This window comes from Panthera leo, chromosome F3 (genome assembly GCF_018350215.1).
Source record: "Panthera leo isolate Ple1 chromosome F3, P.leo_Ple1_pat1.1, whole genome shotgun sequence".
In the NCBI taxonomy this organism is placed as follows: Eukaryota; Metazoa; Chordata; class Mammalia; order Carnivora; family Felidae; genus Panthera; species Panthera leo.
Window position 1 is genome coordinate 42,053,584 of NC_056696.1, and position 18,169 is coordinate 42,071,752.

Sequence of the window (18,169 nt, forward strand, 5' to 3'; positions counted from 1 at the left end):
CCCTCCTCCATCGGAATTAATGGAAAGGAAGGGGATCTCACGTTGGTTGATCATTTATTGTGCACTAGCATCACGCACTGTCCTTTAATTGCCTGGCAACCGTTCTGCTTGCCGTCTCTGTGAGTTTGCCTAGTCTAGAACCTCGCATCGGTGCAGTCGCACGGTGTTCGTCTTTTTGTGGCTGGCTTGTTTCGCTTAGCATGGTGTTCTTAAAATTCCTCTGTTGTGGGGTGTGCCAGAGTCTCCTTCCTACCACATTCGGCTGTGCGTATACGCCGCGTTTTGGTTATCCAGCGATGGACATTTGGGTCGCTTCTGCCTCTTGGCTCTCGTAAATAACCCTGCAATGAACATGAGGGGACAAATATCTTTTTGAGACCCTGCTTTTGATTATTTTGGACAGATGCTCAGAAATGGAATTGCTGGGTCACAAGGTAATTCTGCTTTTCATTTTTTAAGCCACCCTACTATTTCCCATAGTAGACGAGAACACCAACAGTGTGCAAGGGTTCGAGTTTGAGACACTCCTGATGTAAAAAAAAATGCATACCAATTGAGAAAGCCTCAGATTTGAATTAGAAGACTTTAGAGGGGTCAAGGCAGATGTGACTTCTGGTTGCTCCCATCGGTCTGAACTGTGGAGGCCATCGGGAAGGTCTTTGTCAGGAACCCACTCTTCTCAAGACTTATGAAGAGTCTTTTAAAAGATTAAACGTAACGAATGGTTGCTGACCACCTGCTTTAACTAGGTGGTTTATGGGGCACCTGGGTGGCTCAGTCGGTTAAGCGGCCGACTTCGGCTCAGGTCATGATCTCGCGGTCCGTGAGTTCGAGCCCCGCGTCAGGCTCTGTGCTGACAGCTCGGAGCCTGGAGCCTGTTTCAGATTCTGTGTCTCCCTCTCTCTGACCCTCCCCCGTTCATGCTCTGTCTCTCTCTGTCTCAAAAATAAATAAACGTTAAAAAAAAAAAATTAAAAAAAAAATAAACTAGGTGGTTTACTTATGTTATTGCATTTAATGATCACAGGAGGTATTTTGTTTTGGAAAAGGAGGTGCAGGGATGTGGTGTGCCTAGCTAAAGAGTGGTAAAACAAGGATTTGAACCTTGATCTGCATGATTCTGAAGCCCACAGAATTTCGCACACCAAAAGGCCAGAGGACTGACGGAGTGGAGGGTGCGATCACTGCCCTACTGTCCCAGTCGGACTCAGTGACTATGGAGCCCAGCTAATTATAGTGGCCCAATCTGCTGGAATCTGGAGACAGGGGAAGATAACAATGAGAGGGGGCTGGGATACACAGCATCTCTTCTGGAGCCCACACACCTTTCATTTCAGTTTAACAAATATGAGCATGTACTCCACGGCCGGCGTGGTCTTAAATGTTGGGCACACATAGAAGGTTCCCATATAATGCCTACTCACAAGAAAGCAGGAGCCTGTGTGGCAAACTCTGATCTCGTGAGTGAGGCAGAGTGGCCTTAATATGAAGATGGTTTTCAACAATGCATGGATAAGCTTCTCATCTTTCTTGAGTCCAGAAAGCAGACCCTGGTTTTGACAACAGGGCCCAAGAGACACTTCTTAGAGGGGCCTAGACAGCCGGGCACATTCACCCCACTGGGTACAGATGGTTATTGTTTTAAACTGCAGCATGGTGAACAATACTGCATTTACTAACAGTGAAAGTCAGGGGAGCCTGGGGACCAACCATTGACTGGGATCCTTCCCAACAAAGCTCCACCCAAAAAGGCAGTATCTCCATGTGTTGTGGTGACCATTTCTAAAGCTGTGAGATTTGCACCAAGTCTTTAGTTATCTGCCCTGTTCCAAGGTGGGCTTGGGAGGAAGAAAGAAGAGAGGATGACTGGGACCAGGTCAGGAGGCAGGTTCCAGGGGACCAGCCACTGTTCAAAAGTTCCTTTGTCAATGGGCTCTAATCTCCATTTGGACTACTTCTGCTCTGTTTGCCTGGGTCCTGGATCTAGGCCCTCGGAGCTTGGCTTCAATATGGGAAACCAAGTAGGGGATGCTGATGTCCTCCAGATTGCCGAGGGAGTCCACATGTGAAAAGGGTTCATTTGGGACACTGGTGCTCTCTGGGAGGCGTCGAGCCAGCCCTACCCAGTCACCAAAGTGCAAGCAAACTAAAAAGAGAGGCTCTGTTATTCAGTTATGTAACCCCTAGCTCCAGCTGGGCACACAACGTCTGGTGCTTAGTAGGTAATCAGCAAAGGGTTATGGAATGAATTGTATTTTTGGCTCCCTACAGTCTGCCTGTCTTCAGTACCCAGCGCAGGGTGGAATAAACAGCACCAACAAGGCCAGGAAAACCGTTTGGCCTTCGGACCTATTTGACTTTCCAGGGGTTCAAGCCACTGCTATTTCCTCTCTACCCAGAAAAGTACAGGTTAAGCCACAGCCGCTAGGCAAAGCTGATTGTCTCTGATGTTGGACCCACCCTGTCTGGAAGGGATGAAATGTGTTCTGATTCAAATCCCTGTCCGCAAAGACACCGTGATGCTTCAGTGGCCACCACCCCCTTCCTCTTTCTCCATAAGCCCCAGGACCCCCTGTTTTTATAACATAGCCTCTGATCCCCAACGATCAGGGGATGGAGGGATACGGCTGGAAATCCACCCAAACAGAATTAGTGAGTTGAATATAAAGAGGTCAGTAGAAAGATGATCATGGTGGTACAATCCAGACTCCACTGCTGCCCCATCCTGAAAGCTCTTGACGCCAGAGAGGGATTGTTTACTAGTCTGATGTTTTGATGGAAAGTCTAGGCTACACTGGCACCCAATAAGAGTGTCCCGAAGTTTCCAGTGCAGATGTTTCTCTTTATTCCCTTATTATTGAGGGGTCATTAGAAGTCCTCACCATGGATAGTCTCCTCTTTCCAGAAGGATGAGACAAAGATATTGGAGCCGGAAAGACTCGTTTTCTTTCAAATGGAGTTGAGGGCTTCAGAATTTTCTTCTAATAAGCTCCTTAAAATAAGACAGAGAACAACGTTTCTCTTTTAATGGATAGCATCCCTTATTTTTACCGTGTATTTACTGCACGCTTGGTGTTGTTAATCTGATGATGATATGACGGAATTCAGAAGATCGCCTTCTAGAAAGTATGAATGCATTTGAATTGGGAAGTCAGGGTTGGTTCAGGGAGAAAAACCTAAATGAGGAAGGAGGCAGACGAGATAACCTAAAATCTGAAGTCTGGAGGTGACTCAGTGTATGACATACTTCTTGTTTTGCAAATGAGCTAAGAATTAATGATGTTCCTTGGGCTGTACTGGGGAAGAGAACCAATATAAGACAGACCAGTTCCAAGGATGCCGGCACTTGCTACAATTACCTGACTTTGGTAAGACCAGGACTCGATATTAGCTCTAAAATACCAGCTACCATTTCTGAGATCCTCACCACAACCCCATCCAGTAGGTATTATCATACTTTATGTTTACAGATAAGGAAACGGAAGTTCAGAATGTCTCACAGTTTGTGAGATCAAACCTCACATCAGGCTCTGCACTGACAGCACAGTACCTGCTTGGGATTCTCTCTCTCCCTCTCTGCCCCTCCCCTGCTTGTCTCGCTCTCTCTCTCTCTCTCTCTCTCAAAATAAATAAATAAACATAAAAAATAAATAGCAGTCACCTTTGGTTATTTTACTAGATTGCAAGTTCCCTGGGGAGGGAGGCAATGTCATTAGTTAGCATAATGTTTGGCCAAGTACCTGGCACTTATTAGGCCCTTTCTAAACACTGGTTGAATAAATGGAAGGTGTGAAAGCTGGATTTTGCCGAAAGGTAGTAAATCTACTTTCATAACTTAAACCAATCAGAGAGAAGCTAGCCAAGGATAGAGGCGGGACTTTAGGTGGCTGGCATTTTCACCCCTCCTCCCCCACCCTGCCAAGGAAGAACAAGAAAGGCGACTGCAAGGTCAGTGTAGGACTGCAGATCTGGAGAAATATCTTTGGTGGGAGTGGGGAGGGTGGGGGCGGAAGGTCAGGATTTAAGAGCCAAGTACAGAGCAGCCCAGAAGAGGAGATGTCTGGCTCCTTCTCAGACAGAGTTGAAGAGTCAAATTTAGGGTGGGGGGGGGGGTAGAACAAGAATACTACCTAAGGAATAGCATCATTCTGAATCCCTTTGGGCTGAGGAAAGAGATCGGCTCCTACCTGAGGATGGACAGGGCTAATTCCTCAAAGCAAGAACCAGTGACATGGGGCCATGCAAAGGTTTAAGGACTCAGATCTATTTCTACTGGAGTTCAGAGAATAATGGAGAATAATGATCCTTAGTAATGTGTGCGATGTCTTGAACTCTGGTCCATTCTATTGCCTGCTTACCTCTGTATGGTCCCTGTAGTAAAGTAATAGTTTAACAATGAAATAAAAAAATAAATAAGGAAAACTCCTTAAAAACAAAAAGAAGTTTAGGAAAGGTAATGTCTTGTCATTGTCTTGGAAAAGGCATGGGTTTTGAGTCAGACGGAATGGCTTTGAATCTCAGAAATTTAGAGTGTGTTCCTTAATTTCCTTGGTCTCCAGGTTCCTTATCTATAGAATGGGAATGATTAACACCTAGCTCATTAGGTGGTGTTAAAGCAATTGTAAGGGTCTAGGAGAGCACCTGACACATGGGAAACACTTAGAAAAATGGCACTTCCTTTCCTCACCTTGGGCTTTTGTCCAGGAACTGGTTGGGGTCGGGTCATAGAAAGGAAGACTTTATGTCCTAATCTATGGCAAGGTTGGAGAGAAGATGATTTTAGTAGGATTTGGGTGATGGCAGCTTGGAAAGAAAACAGACGAAGCATCTGACACTTGTAAGGAAAATAGCGAACTGGAGGTTAGCAACCCCGCAGAGTCTGGGATTCTGGCAGTACAGCTCTCCATTTGAGGGGACTGGTGCTTAACCCTGGCTGCACAGGGGGAGCCAGTGGGGCCGCTTTGGAGAGCACCCAGGCCGAGGCCCCACTCCAGATGACTGAAATAGGATTGTGCAGATGGGGCCCAGCATCTTTTCATTGATTAATTGATGGTTTTCTCGTGTAGCCATGTTTGAGAGTGCTATCTGGAGGCAGGGAGATCGACATGATGACCTCTAAAATAGAGGCCGCCGCTGAAGCATCTGTCTCTGGAAAGAGGGGCTTTCCAAACTTTTCTTTATGAGGTATCCAGAAAAGGAGAGAAGAATGAAAGCGTGCCCTCCGGTGATCATCCTCCAAGGGCATCATCCAAAGTTGCCCCTCAAGCTGAAATCTCACATTTGATGTTAGAAAGTCATGCAAATTTTGCATTTTGTTCCATGAGACATTCATGTTTATTTCAACAGCAATCCCCCTCCTCCCGGTGAAAACTCCTTGGGTGAAGACGGTGCTGTAGATACATCATGCATCTCCAGGGGCTCTGTGGACCCCGGCAATGGCAAATTGAACAGCCATTCACCTTGGCTGGCAAGCTCCCTGGTCACTGGAGGGACAGCTGGGGGAGCTGCCCCTATGCATCCTGGAGATGCCCCCTGGCTGTGGAATTCACCAGGGGGCAGGAAGAGATAGCCCCACTCCCTCTCTCTGTGGCTGGATCATGAGGAGGGGACAGTATTGCTTCTTCGCCACTTGTCCTGTTGGAGAAACTGCCAAATGGGTCCCAGCCAGGCGTCTTGGTAAGCTTTGCAAAGAAATAAATTCCCTTTCCCATGCCCAGGAGGCCATATTTCTTTTTTTTTTTTTTTTTCTTTCTTTTTTTTTTTTTTATTTACTTTTGGGACAGAGAGAGACAGAGCATGAACGGGGGAGGGGCAGAGAGAGAGGGAGACACAGAATCGGAAACAGGCTCCAGGCTCCGAGCCATCAGCCCAGAGCCTGACGCGGGGCTCGAACTCACGGAGTGCGAGATCGTGACCTGGCTGAAGTCGGACGCTTAACCGACTGCGCCACCCAGGCGCCCCAAGGAGGCCATATTTCTAAAGGAGTTTGCAAGAATAGAAATTGTTTTGATCTTCAATCAAGATACAGAAAGATTCACTCCCTCCCCCTACCTCCCGCTTCTTTGATCCCCAACCACGTTAAGTAACACACCCCTTGTGGGAGAATTTGCTCCTCCCCCACCTCCCTGGTGGGGATAGCCATCCTCAAAAGGCAGCACGGTTCTCTGGTTCTCTGACTTCACCCCCTGAGGCATTTCTGCCAGGCCCATGAGGTTTCCTTCTGACCAGCCCCTCTCTCCTGATCCATTGCCCTCTCTTCCTCCAGCTCTCCATTTCAACAAAGGAGCGAGCATCTTCCGCGAGCCAACATGTTTTACTTTGAGGGGATAACTGGGGTATGGGGCACCGGATTAGAAGAGACTGCCTTCTTTCCGGAGCACCAGAGAAAAGAAGAAGGGACTGATATTTTTTAGGGTTCTGGGCTAGGCTCTTCTACATACATCATGTAAGCTTCGTAAAACCCTGAAGCACAGTTACGATTACTTCCATTTAACACGGAAGGCAGACTGAGGCTCAAAGAGGTAAACTAAGACTTGAACACAAGCCCAGCCTGTGGCGTACTGTGCGAATGAGAGGTCGACTGGGTGAGCGGATGAGTGAGGAGATCAAGGCAACTGGGAAGCAAAATCTGACTTCTTCTGGCTGCTATCTGCCCAAGGGTCACCAGGAATTGCCCCGCCCCTCGGAGAAACATACTGGTGGAGATTCTCTGGGCTTCTCGCGGGCAATGCCAACTCCTCACCGTCCTCGTTTCTCTTGCTGTGGAGGGTCTCCCACCGAAGGCAGACAAGGGCAACAGTGAAGGAGCTCAGCATTTGCCCCCCAAACCTGTATTACAACCCACGTTTGTCCAAAGCAGTCTTCTGGACCCACCTGGGAGTATTAGAAAAAAAGCTCTCAGAAGGCCCCAACTCTGGAAGATCAACTTCTGGGGTCTCCACCCCAGAGTTGGGGATGGGACGTCACCTGACCTTCCGCAGCAGGCCCAACTCACTCACCCCGTCCGCCCTTCTCCCGAGCCAGGCTTCCACGAGAACCAAGCCTGAAGGGTACGGAGGTGACTGGGCCTTCTTTTATTCTTTCTTTCTTTCTTTCTCTGTACTCTTGCCTAGTTTTCTCCGGCTTTGGCCCTGGTTTGCACTGACGTTGCTGAAGGAACAGCTCCCCCACAATCCCGCACCCATGCTTGAGGCATTGTGGGTATTCGGTAAGGTTTGCTGAATTGCATTGAGTTGACAGCTGCCAGATGGGACAGCTTTGCCTCCACAGGAGGAAGGGGAGGGAAGCGGTGCGGGGAGGAGGGAAGCCGGAGGAGGCTGCCGAGGTAGGAGGCTTGGTCTTTAGGTGGCTGCTGTGGGTTGGTTGCCCGAGAGGCGCTGGCACCACCAATTACTGGGATTTGACGTGAGCAGGTGCCTTTCTTTGGCAGGGAATGAAGACTGGAAAGGTTAGGAGCCGGGAGATGGTCTCGCCTGGTCATACTGCTGTTCCTAGAACCCCATGTCAGCGACCCCCGGCCTGGGAGCCCCTCGGAGGCTCAGAGCCATGCGGAGGGGTCATCAGGCGGCATTTTTAGGGAGTGGAAAAGGCGACTGGGGCTCAGACCACAAAGTTGATGCTTTAAATAACGTCCTCTCCTCTGCTGTGGGGCAGTCTTTTCTCATTTACCGCAGCAGGAGGTGGTGCGGGGGCGGGGGGGGGGGGCAGCGGTGTGTGTGTAGAGGGCCGGCTGGTTGCAGGTAAAGGAAATTCAGATTCTGTTGTTTTGCCAGCTGCAGAGGCCGGCTGCCGAAAAGCGCTGGCCCCCTTCTGCGTTATTCTCCCGCCTTTGTTGAGCATCGGTTCTCGCCGGTCACGGGTGTGGGTGTGCGTGCATGCACTGGGGAGGGTGATGGGTGCAAACGGTTTGATTGGCGTGTGCCGGCCCCCTCTCCCTTCCCACAAAACCTTACTCAGGCTGCTGTCTGCACCCCGATGGAGGGCCAAACATGTGGAAGCTCTCAGGCTGGGCACAGTCCTCGGGGCTGCCATTGGCTTCCCCTGAAGTGCCAGTACCTCCCAGGCCCAGGGGAAATGCAAGGAAACACTAAGGAGCCATTACCTAAGGCCTCCAGCATCCGGGATTTCAGCGGGCTTGGCTACCACGAACAGGGAGCTTTGAGTGGCGCCGGCTGGGCCCCTGGAAGCGCCCATGCTAACTGCAGCACCGACTGGGGGCCAAGGAGCCCAGCGGCACGAAATCACTTCCACTCTACACTCTACATTCAGAGAGGTCACCTGGCTCCAGTCCCGTAGGGTCATTAGGGACGTGGCCTCGGGGCAGCAGGCAGCTCATCCAGAGGTTGGTGACCCGGGGCCTGCTGGGCCTCCGCATCCTCTGGGGGTCAGAGCGGGGGATGGATGGAGGAGAGCTGGGGGCCCCCGCCTGCTTGACAGTCTAAGAAAGGAGCCTTTTCCCGGTGAGCTCACAGCACCCGAGACCGTTCTCTCCCCACCACACACGATACCGCTCTGTCCACCCAGCCCTTCTGGGATCTTCATGCAAAATAATAAACCCAGGACGATCGGCAGAGGAGGCCTGGGTGCCAACCCGGAGGGCAGTCCCTCCTTCCCTATGGTGCACATCTAGCCCCCCCACGCCCTCTGGCCTCTGCCTCTCTGGAGATGATCCCCAAGGAGAGCAGAGCCCTTTTAGTGCTTGGAGATCAGCCCGGAAAGAGGCACTAGGTGGGTGTGGGGCGTTGTTCATCAGCTAAAAGCAAGTCCTGCCTGCGCATTGCATTATGGCTGCTACCCCCGCAGCCTCCCACGACCCACCGGCCTGCCGCCACTCGCTATTGTCTCTGTCTCAGCTTTTGGTCACCGCTGTGTATGAGGAGGGCTCGGTGCTAATAGGAACCCATCGTATTTGCTGATAATTCCCCGCCCCCCGAGGTGGGTGCGTGGGGAGCTGTGGGCACACTCCTCCCTACAGAGGAAGGAATGCCGTCTCCACGCGGGAACTGTGTACCCCGTGGAGCACCGCAGCCCACAGCCGATCGGGGCGTGCACGGATCACATACGCCTGTGCAGTTTGGCGACCACACCGACCCAGGAGGTTGAATCCAACCACGTGCAGAGAAGCGTGGCTACATTGTGCTTTAGAGGAGAGCCAGGGCAAGCTGCCTTTATCCCTTCTCATTTTAGAGGAGTAAAGCTAGCCAGAGGTCACGTACACCAACGACTTCACACACGGCCGTGACTTCCGTATTTATGTATGGATATGTCTTAGTAGATGAAAGTCACATGATACACAATTAGCCATTTTAATTTTTTTAATGTTTATTTATCTTTGAGAGAGAGAGAGAGAAAGAGAGAAAATGGGGGAGGGGAAGAGAGAGAGGGAGACACAGAATCTGAAGGAGGCTCCAGGATCTGAGCTGTCAGCACAGAGCCCGACATGGGGCTCGAACTCACCAACCGTGAGATTATGACCTGAGCCGAAGTCGGACTCTCAACCGACTGAGCCACCCGGGGGGCCCCCACGATTAGCCATTTTTAAGTGTACAATTCAGCGTCATTCGGCGCATTCCCAGCTGTGCCGCCACCAGCCCTCTCTGGTCTCAAGAGGTTTTTATCGCCGCAGAAGAACACCCTTTACCCATGAAGAAACCACTCCCCATTGTCCCCATCTCCCGTTCCCTGGCAACCATGCATCGGCTTCCTATCTCTAAGGATTTGCCTATTCTGAGTATTTCATACAGAAGAAATAATACAATATGTGATTCTGTGTCTGGCCTCTTTTGCTTAGCGTGATGTCTTCCAGGTACATCCATGTTGCAGCACGCATCTGGTCTCCATTTCTTTTTATGGCTGAATAATATTGCATTGTGTGAACGTACCACCGTCTGTTTACCCATCCACCCAATGGTGGACGTTTGGGTTGTTTCCACCTTTTGGCTTGTTGTGAGTAGCGTGAAGTGCTGTGAACATTTGTGGGTAAGTATTTGGTTTCAATTCTTTGGAGTATATCCCTAGGAGTGGAATTGCTGGGTCACATGGTAATGCTATGTTTCAGTTTTTAAGGAAATACGTTTTTTGAATGCTTATTTATTTTTGAGGGGAGGGGGAGAGAGAGGGCCGAGAGAGGGAGAGAATCCCAAGCAGGTTCTGTGCTAATAGCACAGATGTGGGGCTTGAACCCATGAACCGTGAGATCATGACCTGAGCCGAAATCAGGAGTCAGATGCTCAACTGACTGAGCCCCCCAGGCGCCCCAGGAAATACATTTTTATTTGATCCTTACAGCATCCCTGTGTGCTAGATAGGGTAGATATTAGAGAGAATGCATATTAAGCATCTAGCCCATTACCCTGCGCATAATATGGGCTCAGTAAAATTGAAACATGTTATTATGATGACCAGATGTGGAAACTGAGGCTCAGAGAGTGGAAGTGACTTGCTCAAGCACGCTCTAAGTAGTAGGATCAGAATGAAACCGGGCGTTTCCAGTTTCTAGTCTATAGAGCCAATGTCTTGGAGCAGATTTCAGAATCCAGGCCACCGTTTTGCCCAGAAAACAACTCCAGTGGGTATAAATTTCCCCATGGGCGTGGAGACTGCCCCCCCCCCCCGGCCCAACACCCCCCATCCCCGGCCCAAGCAGAGAGAGCCCTTCCAGTCGGCTCTCCCAACCCGCCGCACCGTCCTGCCTTCTCCTGGTGCCAGGCCTGACAGCAGATAGAGAGTGGCACTGATGGTAACCGACAGCTGGCTGAGCAGTCACTTCCCCTGAGCTCCTGTTGTCTCTAGGAGCCCCTCATGGCTGCCTGCATTGAGCCACCCCCTCAGGCAGCCCGGCGGGGGGGAATGTGTGACCCAGAGGCTTGTCCTCTGCAGAAAGATCCAACTGCTTGTCGCTTCTCATCTGGGAGCTCGACTGGACATCTCGTGTCTGCATTGCTGTTAACTCACTACCAACCCCGGAGGGCCTCAACCGGTGCCCTTGCTTCAGAGGGCTTGACCTGCAGCCCAGAAGACTTAAGTGACTTTCCAGAAGTCAGGCAAGGGAATAACAGCTCAGTTTCCTGGCTGACGCTTTCTGACTGGCCCCTAGTCTCTTGCTCTCCCCTGTTCCTGCCCTGCTCTGGGATACCAAGAGCTGGAGCCCAGGATCCCAGAAGCGAGAGAGAGGTCACAAACTCAGGCCAAGGAGCAGCGTGGTTTACCTCTGCCTCTGGGCAAGATTAGGCCCAAATCCTGAGGATCAGAGTGACTCCTGCCATTTTATAGCAGAGACATCTCTGACAGGAGGAGGGAGGGAGAAGTGGCTGCGGACAGCCAGTCCTGGGAGACTTGGTAATTGTTTTGTATCTTTAACCCATCCACTCTCCCAGCCCCGGGGCCTATCCTTCTGCCCTCCCTCCTCCCTCCCCTCTTGTTAAAAGTCTGTGGTTTGACTCCTTCAAAGAAGTGGCTGCCACGCCCAGGTTTTATGGTTCTGAAAATGTCAAGACCAGTTAGGAGTTGTGTTTTTTTTTTTTTTTTTCTTCTGAAGAGAAGGACGGAGAAGAACCCTAGAGAGGCATGGCTGCAGGGAAATGCTGAGCCTCAGGTCTGGAGGACTTTCCTAGGACAGAGGCTTCTGACCTTTTACTATAGCCTCCATTGATTCTTAATGACACAAATGTCAGAATGGAATGTGTGGTCTCCTGAAGAGAGAGCGCAGGGCCTGGCAAAGGACAGCGGTTACCTGGGGGAGGAGGGAAGGAAGAGAGATTGGTGGGGGACGCCTGGGAGGTGAACAATGTTCTAGTCCTTGACCTAGATGCTGGTCACGTGGGTGTTGTTTTCCTCGAGCTTTACATTTGTGTTTTGTGCATTTTTATGTATGTGTCTTGTAATACGTTGCAATAAAAAAGTTTAGGGATAAAGAATCCCGGCCGAAGAGGCGGGATATTTGGGTTCAATCTTGTCTCTTCCCCTTGTTTGCTGTGACATCATAGGATGATCTGTTCGGTCTCTCTGGCCCTCGGTCTCCACGTCTATAAAATGGGGTCAACAGAACAAAACTCTCAGGCAGGCTGTGTGGACGGAGTGAAAACTTGGGTATTGTTGGCTGATGAGAGAGCGTAGGGCAAGCTGAGGGCAAAACACAGGCTGGCAACCCCCGCCCCCACAACCAGATGGAACATGTGTGGTATTCCTCGGACACTCCGGGCTACCCAGGAACAAAGGAAAGGGGTTTAACTGCTTGCCATGGTGACGTGGGAAACTAAGGCAAATGAAAAATTAAATTCCCTTACTGCCTGCAGCCCACTGACAAGTCCTTGAAACCGCAGAGTGACCTCCCTCTAGGAGCTCAGCTGCCTCAAGGATGACACATTGCTGGGGGCAAAAGAGAACCTTAGCTTAACGTCATCCCAACCTTGAGGATCCTGTAAGTCTACTTCCTTTATCTCAACTCCCCCAAGATCTATGTGGCAATCATACTCCAAGCTTATGGCCCCCGATACACGTCTAAAGGGTCTCATGACTGAGGTTTTATTAAATGGCAATAAATGGCCATGGGAACAGCTAGTCCCTGAACGTCCTGGAAACCTTGCTTCCAAATACCTTAGAGACTGGCGCTATCCCTGAGCCCCTCCCAACCTGAGGGTATGTAATGAGTTACTCATCACCACCCCAGTGCAGCTCTTCCTGTCCACGAGTCCTGTCCCCATGCTTTAATAAAATCACCTTTTTGCACCAAAGATGTCTTCAAGAGTTCTTTCTTGGCCGTCAGCTCCAGACCACCCACCATCACCCCAAGACTTCATCATTGCTGCCCTTTAAACTATAAAGCATGGTTTCCATGTAAAATACTTCTTTGTTTCAGAGAGAGCCAGATAGAGGGGGATATCCCTAGGAAAGCAGAGGCTGCTGATAAGAATGGGGCCAAGGAAAGTTCAGTGGCCATACTCTGGGGGGAGGATGGAGTACTAGTTTCCTAAGGCTGCTGGAACAAATGACCAAAAACTGGGTGGCTTCAAACAACAGAGATTTATTCTTGCACAGTTCTAGAGACCAGAAGTCCAAAATCAAGGTATTGACAGAGGTATATGACACTTCCTCTGAAGGCTCCAGGGAAGGATCCTTCCTTGCCTCTCCCTACTTTCTGGTGGCCCTAGCTTGTAGGGCACCCTTGGCTTGTACTTTGTCACTCCCATCTCTGCCTCCATCTTTCCATGGCCTTCTTTGTGTATCTCTGTTTCCAAATCTCCTCCTTTCTTTATAAAGACACGAGTCGTTGGCTTTAGGACCCGCTCTGGTCCAAGGACTTCATTTTAACTTGGCTATATGTACAAAGATCTTATTTCCAAGTAAGGTCATGTTCATGGGTACTAGGGCTTAGGACTTCAACAAATGTTTTGGGGGAGCACAATTCAAATCACCACAGTGGTATCTGGGTGGAGAGTCAGAGAATCCAGACTTGGCCCCACTTCCACCATTTTGTGGCCTTGAGTGTTGGCTTCTCCAGTCTAAAGGAGAAAGTAAGTAGGAATTGGAATTTGTTGAATGCCTGTAGTGTGATAAAAGGGCGTGGTGAGGTTGATGGTGTCATCCCTACTTTGCAGATAAGGAGATTGAGGCTGGGAAAAAACATGAAGGTTACCCAATCCCACCATAATACGAATGGTTTCCAGGAATATACGAGGTGATGGAATGCATACTGACCCTTTCTGGGTTCAAGTTCAACATAGTCAAAATTGTATTTATGATTTCATAAAATACCAGAGAGTTGATTCTTGTCCCCTAGTGAATTACAGGTTAGAAGATTTAAAACATCAACTGCAGATGAAACCAGAAACCAGGACTCATATGGCCTTGTGGAAATGATTAAGTGTGCTGGACCCCTGAGACAGGACTCACAGCGATGTGATTCACTCTGTGCAGTGGCCGGTTCAGCACAGAGCCCTGATTTGGTCAGGTGACATGGACCACCAAGAATAGGACAGATTGAAATCTCTGCTCTGTCTGCAACTATAGGGGTCCCCAGTGCCAACCCAAAGTGCTCTGACCCTTGAGGGCTATGACGTAGCTTCCCGTCTTGGTTTTAATGCTGCTGCTGCTGCATTATCTGTGGGTGGTCAACCTGACTATGTGTCCCCCTCAGACTGAGAGACCCCCAGAGGCCATCTGGTGAGCATTCAGCACAGTCCACTACTCAGGCACCTTCTAAATGTAAGCACTGTGCTAGGGATATGCGTGAGAGATTGGTTTTCCCACTCCAAGGAATTGGCCCTGTTTCCGGGAGACATTTCCTCTTCCAAACCGGCTGGCCAGCTCCTTCCCTGGGGTCCATCTCCTCAGCAGGTGAGAATTGATCTTCTCTTGCCCTGACCCTTTCCTGGGGCCACCGCTGCAGCTGCCAAAAGTTCTGGTCACAGTCCCAGGTGCAGGGGAAAGGAAAAAAGCGGTGGTGTTTACTCTTCTAACAACTCTGAATAGAACCTTTCAGAAGGGCCTTCGGCTGGCTGGCTGGCAGCCGAAAAGGCTGCCAGGTATATCAACAGCCTTGGAGACGTTGTCCACTGCAACATTTCCCCTGCAACAGAGAGAAAACTAGAGATGTCCTGGTCTTTGCTCCCCACTTCGTGGGCTGCCCTGAGTGTGCCCAAGGGAGCCACAGCTGGCGTCGGAATTCCAGAGGGCCTCTTGGATCAATGGCTCCCCAACTCAAATGTGTCTCAGAGCCACCTAGGGCAGGGGTGCTCCGACTTCTGTGTGCAGCCGTAATCACCAGAAGGATTGTTAAAACAGGATTGCGTGGCCCCATCTTGAGCGCCACTAATTCGGCGAGTCTGGGGTAGAGGGAGAATTTGCATTAACAAGTTTCCAGGTGTTGATGACGTGGTCTGCAGACCACATGTTAAGGACACTGGTCGAGGGCCAGAGTCTCAAGCCCCAATCCAGGGGATTCTTGGTCAGAATAGAGTGGGGCGCAGGAATCTGTATGTTTAACAAGCTTGCAGGTGACGCTGAAGCACGAGGTTTAGGAAACCAATGCCTTAGGGGCGCCTGGGTTGGTGCAGTTGGTTAAGCATCTGACCCTTGATCTCTGCCCAGGTGATGATCTCATGGCTCATGAGTTCGAGCTCCACATCGGGCTCTGAGCTGATGGTGCGGAGCCTGCTTGGGATTCTGTCTTCTCTCCACCCCTCCCCCGCTTGTGCTCGCTCACTCTCTCTCTCTCAAGGTAAATAAATAATTTTTTTTTTTAATTTTAAAAAAGGGAGCCAGTGCCTTAGATCTGCATTGTTAAGCCAGGGCCCTAGGGCCCCCAAAGTCATACTCAGGGGATGCTGAGGAGATGGGCTTTGAGCCCACTTAGGTCAAGGACAGTGTCATAGAGACAGCTGGAAAAAGTTGTGAAATGAGAGTTTATTGTGGAATGAAACCTGAGGCTCCCAGGTAAATGGCGATCAAATACCTTCCTTTTTTAACAGGGGTGACATCAGATAAAGCTGGCCGTCCTGCTTACATTCCAGGACTTTGCTCAGCCTGACTAAGGGGGGGGGTTTCCCCCTTTGAGTTCGGAACCAGGTAAGATGTTCGTATCTTCTTTCTCCCCCAATTCTCCTCTTCCTAAAATGGTAATGTCAATTTCCCTCTGAGATTAGAAGGGAAAAGGAGCTGGAATCCTAATTAGCAGCTTTGAGCTTCTTATCCTATTTGGGGTCTGGCCTGGTGAACTGTCACAGGACAGAGGAGACAGAACTGAGCTGGGAATCTGCCCCTGGGCTGGGTCAGGCACTTGCTAGGGGAGCCAGCTGCAGGGGCCGGTGGGGATCTAGACTGGCAGGCAGAATATAGTGTGGGAGAGGGGACACAGCAGGTGGTGGTCCAGGGAGGACCACCTTAGAGCTGGAGGTCCCAAAGCAAAATGGACACGGCACAAGAGACGTGGGGTATACAGACGGATGTGGAAATTGTGGCAGCCCAGTCCGTTGAGGGGCCTTAGCTGCTGTCAGAACTCTGGGTTCTGAGGGAGAAATGGAAGAAACATTTACCCAGAGAGGGTAAATTGGCGTCCACTCCCATTCTAGGTCTCATGGATTGGTAGTGACCGTCTGGAGCTCTGGGTCAAGGGGGATTTTAAGTCTGGCTTCGGCAGAAAAAGGAGGAAAGAGCGGTATGATTGACAGTGGCTACCGTGGGCGTCTAGGGGGTATTTGCCATCCCTGGGCAAGAACAGACAACTCCCAGAGGCAGGGATTCACTAGAAGACTGGTGGGGAGGCCTCGGTCCTCCGGGTATAAGAAACAGGGTCTCAAGAGCAAGGCCGAAAGCTGGCTGTCACAATTACAGCCTGAGGTCAGAGGTGGATGAACAGCCAGGGGCTTGATGCAGGCACCGAGGGCACTGGGCTCCAGCAGCTTTAACAATGGCTCCCACCCAGGTCCAGGCCTGGGACACAAGACCATGGCGTGGCATTCTGCTGGAGTGGGAACCAGGCCAGGCCACCTGTTGGGCCAGCCTGGACGGACTCGTTCCAGAAAGAAGGAAAATGGATTCCTCAGGGCTCCTGAATCCTGTCGGCGGTGCTGACCTCTCAGCCCTGACCTCATCCTCCTAGGCTCTGCCGAGGGACTGGCCAGGCCTGGATGAGCCATTTGGGAAACGTCTGAGATCAGAAGAAAAAATAAAACAGCCGGGATCTGGGAGATACATTAACTTTTCCACCCTGTGTCTTCACACCAGTTTTTCCATAGGGGAAACTCATGACATGCCTCTGCCTCCTTCTTGACCTTTGTGGCCCTGGCTGGGCCCCCTGACCTCGTTGCCTCCTTTCGTCCATCAGAGGACGGCATCCATTCAGGCACGGCTCAACACCAAGATCTCCCACCCAGGCCACACTCGCCGGTGTCTCGTTCCCGTGCAACACGGTTTGCGGCTTCCAGCCTGTGCACATTCCTGTCTGAGGACAGAAGGGGTCGTGATGGGCTCACAATTAAGTCCTGGAGCCGCAGCGTGGAGCCAGTCCGTATGGAAGGCCCAAATGAACGTCGTGCGTGCGGCAGCCTGGGGGGACACATCCGGTCTCGGGCTCCTGGGCTCTGAGCAGGCCTAGTGAGTAGAAGCGGCAATAGCAAGGTTCCCCCTTCCATTCACCCCCCAGCCCCCGCCCCCCCAAAGAGCAAAGCTATGGAGAGCAGCCTTGGACTGGCACCCAGGCATAAAAATCACCCACTGGGGCACTGCCTCTTCCCAGGCTGGTTCGCTGCGGAGCCCCTCATTTCTTCACCAGGGGCCCAGGGCCCCTGTCAAATTTTCTCTCCTCCTCAGTGCAGCTGGGAAGTGACCGTTCTCGGTTCCCCTCCCTCACTCCTCCCATCTTGAAATGTCATCGAGGACATAGGTCTTTCTATCTCTGTGGAACAAGCTGATGGTTATCAGAGGGGAGGAGGGAGGGGGGGATGGGTGAAACAGATGAAGGGGATTAGAGTGCATTTGTCCCGATGAGCACTGAGCAATGGTGAGAATGGTTGAATCACTACCTTGTACCCTGGAAGCGAATAGAACTCTTCCTGCGAACTGGATTGGCATTAAAATTAAAAAGAAAAAAAAAAAAAAATAGGCGGCAATCAGCCAAATCGGAAATAAAGGCTTTATTTGCCACAAAATTGTACAATCGAGATTGTCCATCATCCACCTCAAAGGAGTAAAGGATGAGAGTAGAGAAAATAATAAAACAAAATAAAATAAAATAAAATAAAATAAAATAAAATAAAATAAAGACATCTCTGGGGAAATGGACAACAGAATCACAGGGAATATCCCCAGAGGTTTTTAAAACCCTTTCAATCGGGAAGAAAAGAGAAGCCGGGCAGCGGCTGACTCACAGGACACAGCAGGCCCGTGATGCCTCTGATCTTAACTTTTCTTGGGGGCGCATCTCCTTCTCTGAACCGGATCGGACATTTCTTGCGATGAGAGGCAGTGTCTGCACGTCCTGACAGATCCACGGGGTCTGCTGGTGTCTGCCTCCCAGTAGGTGCTAAGTAAAAAATGTCTCACTCCCTCATTCACTTTTTCTCAACGGCGTTTGTTGAGTGTTCTTATGTGCCAAGCATGGGGACCTCAGTGACATAGAGGACTGTTGGAGTCCCCGCTTTCAAGGAGCACACGGCTAGAGAAAGATGTGAAC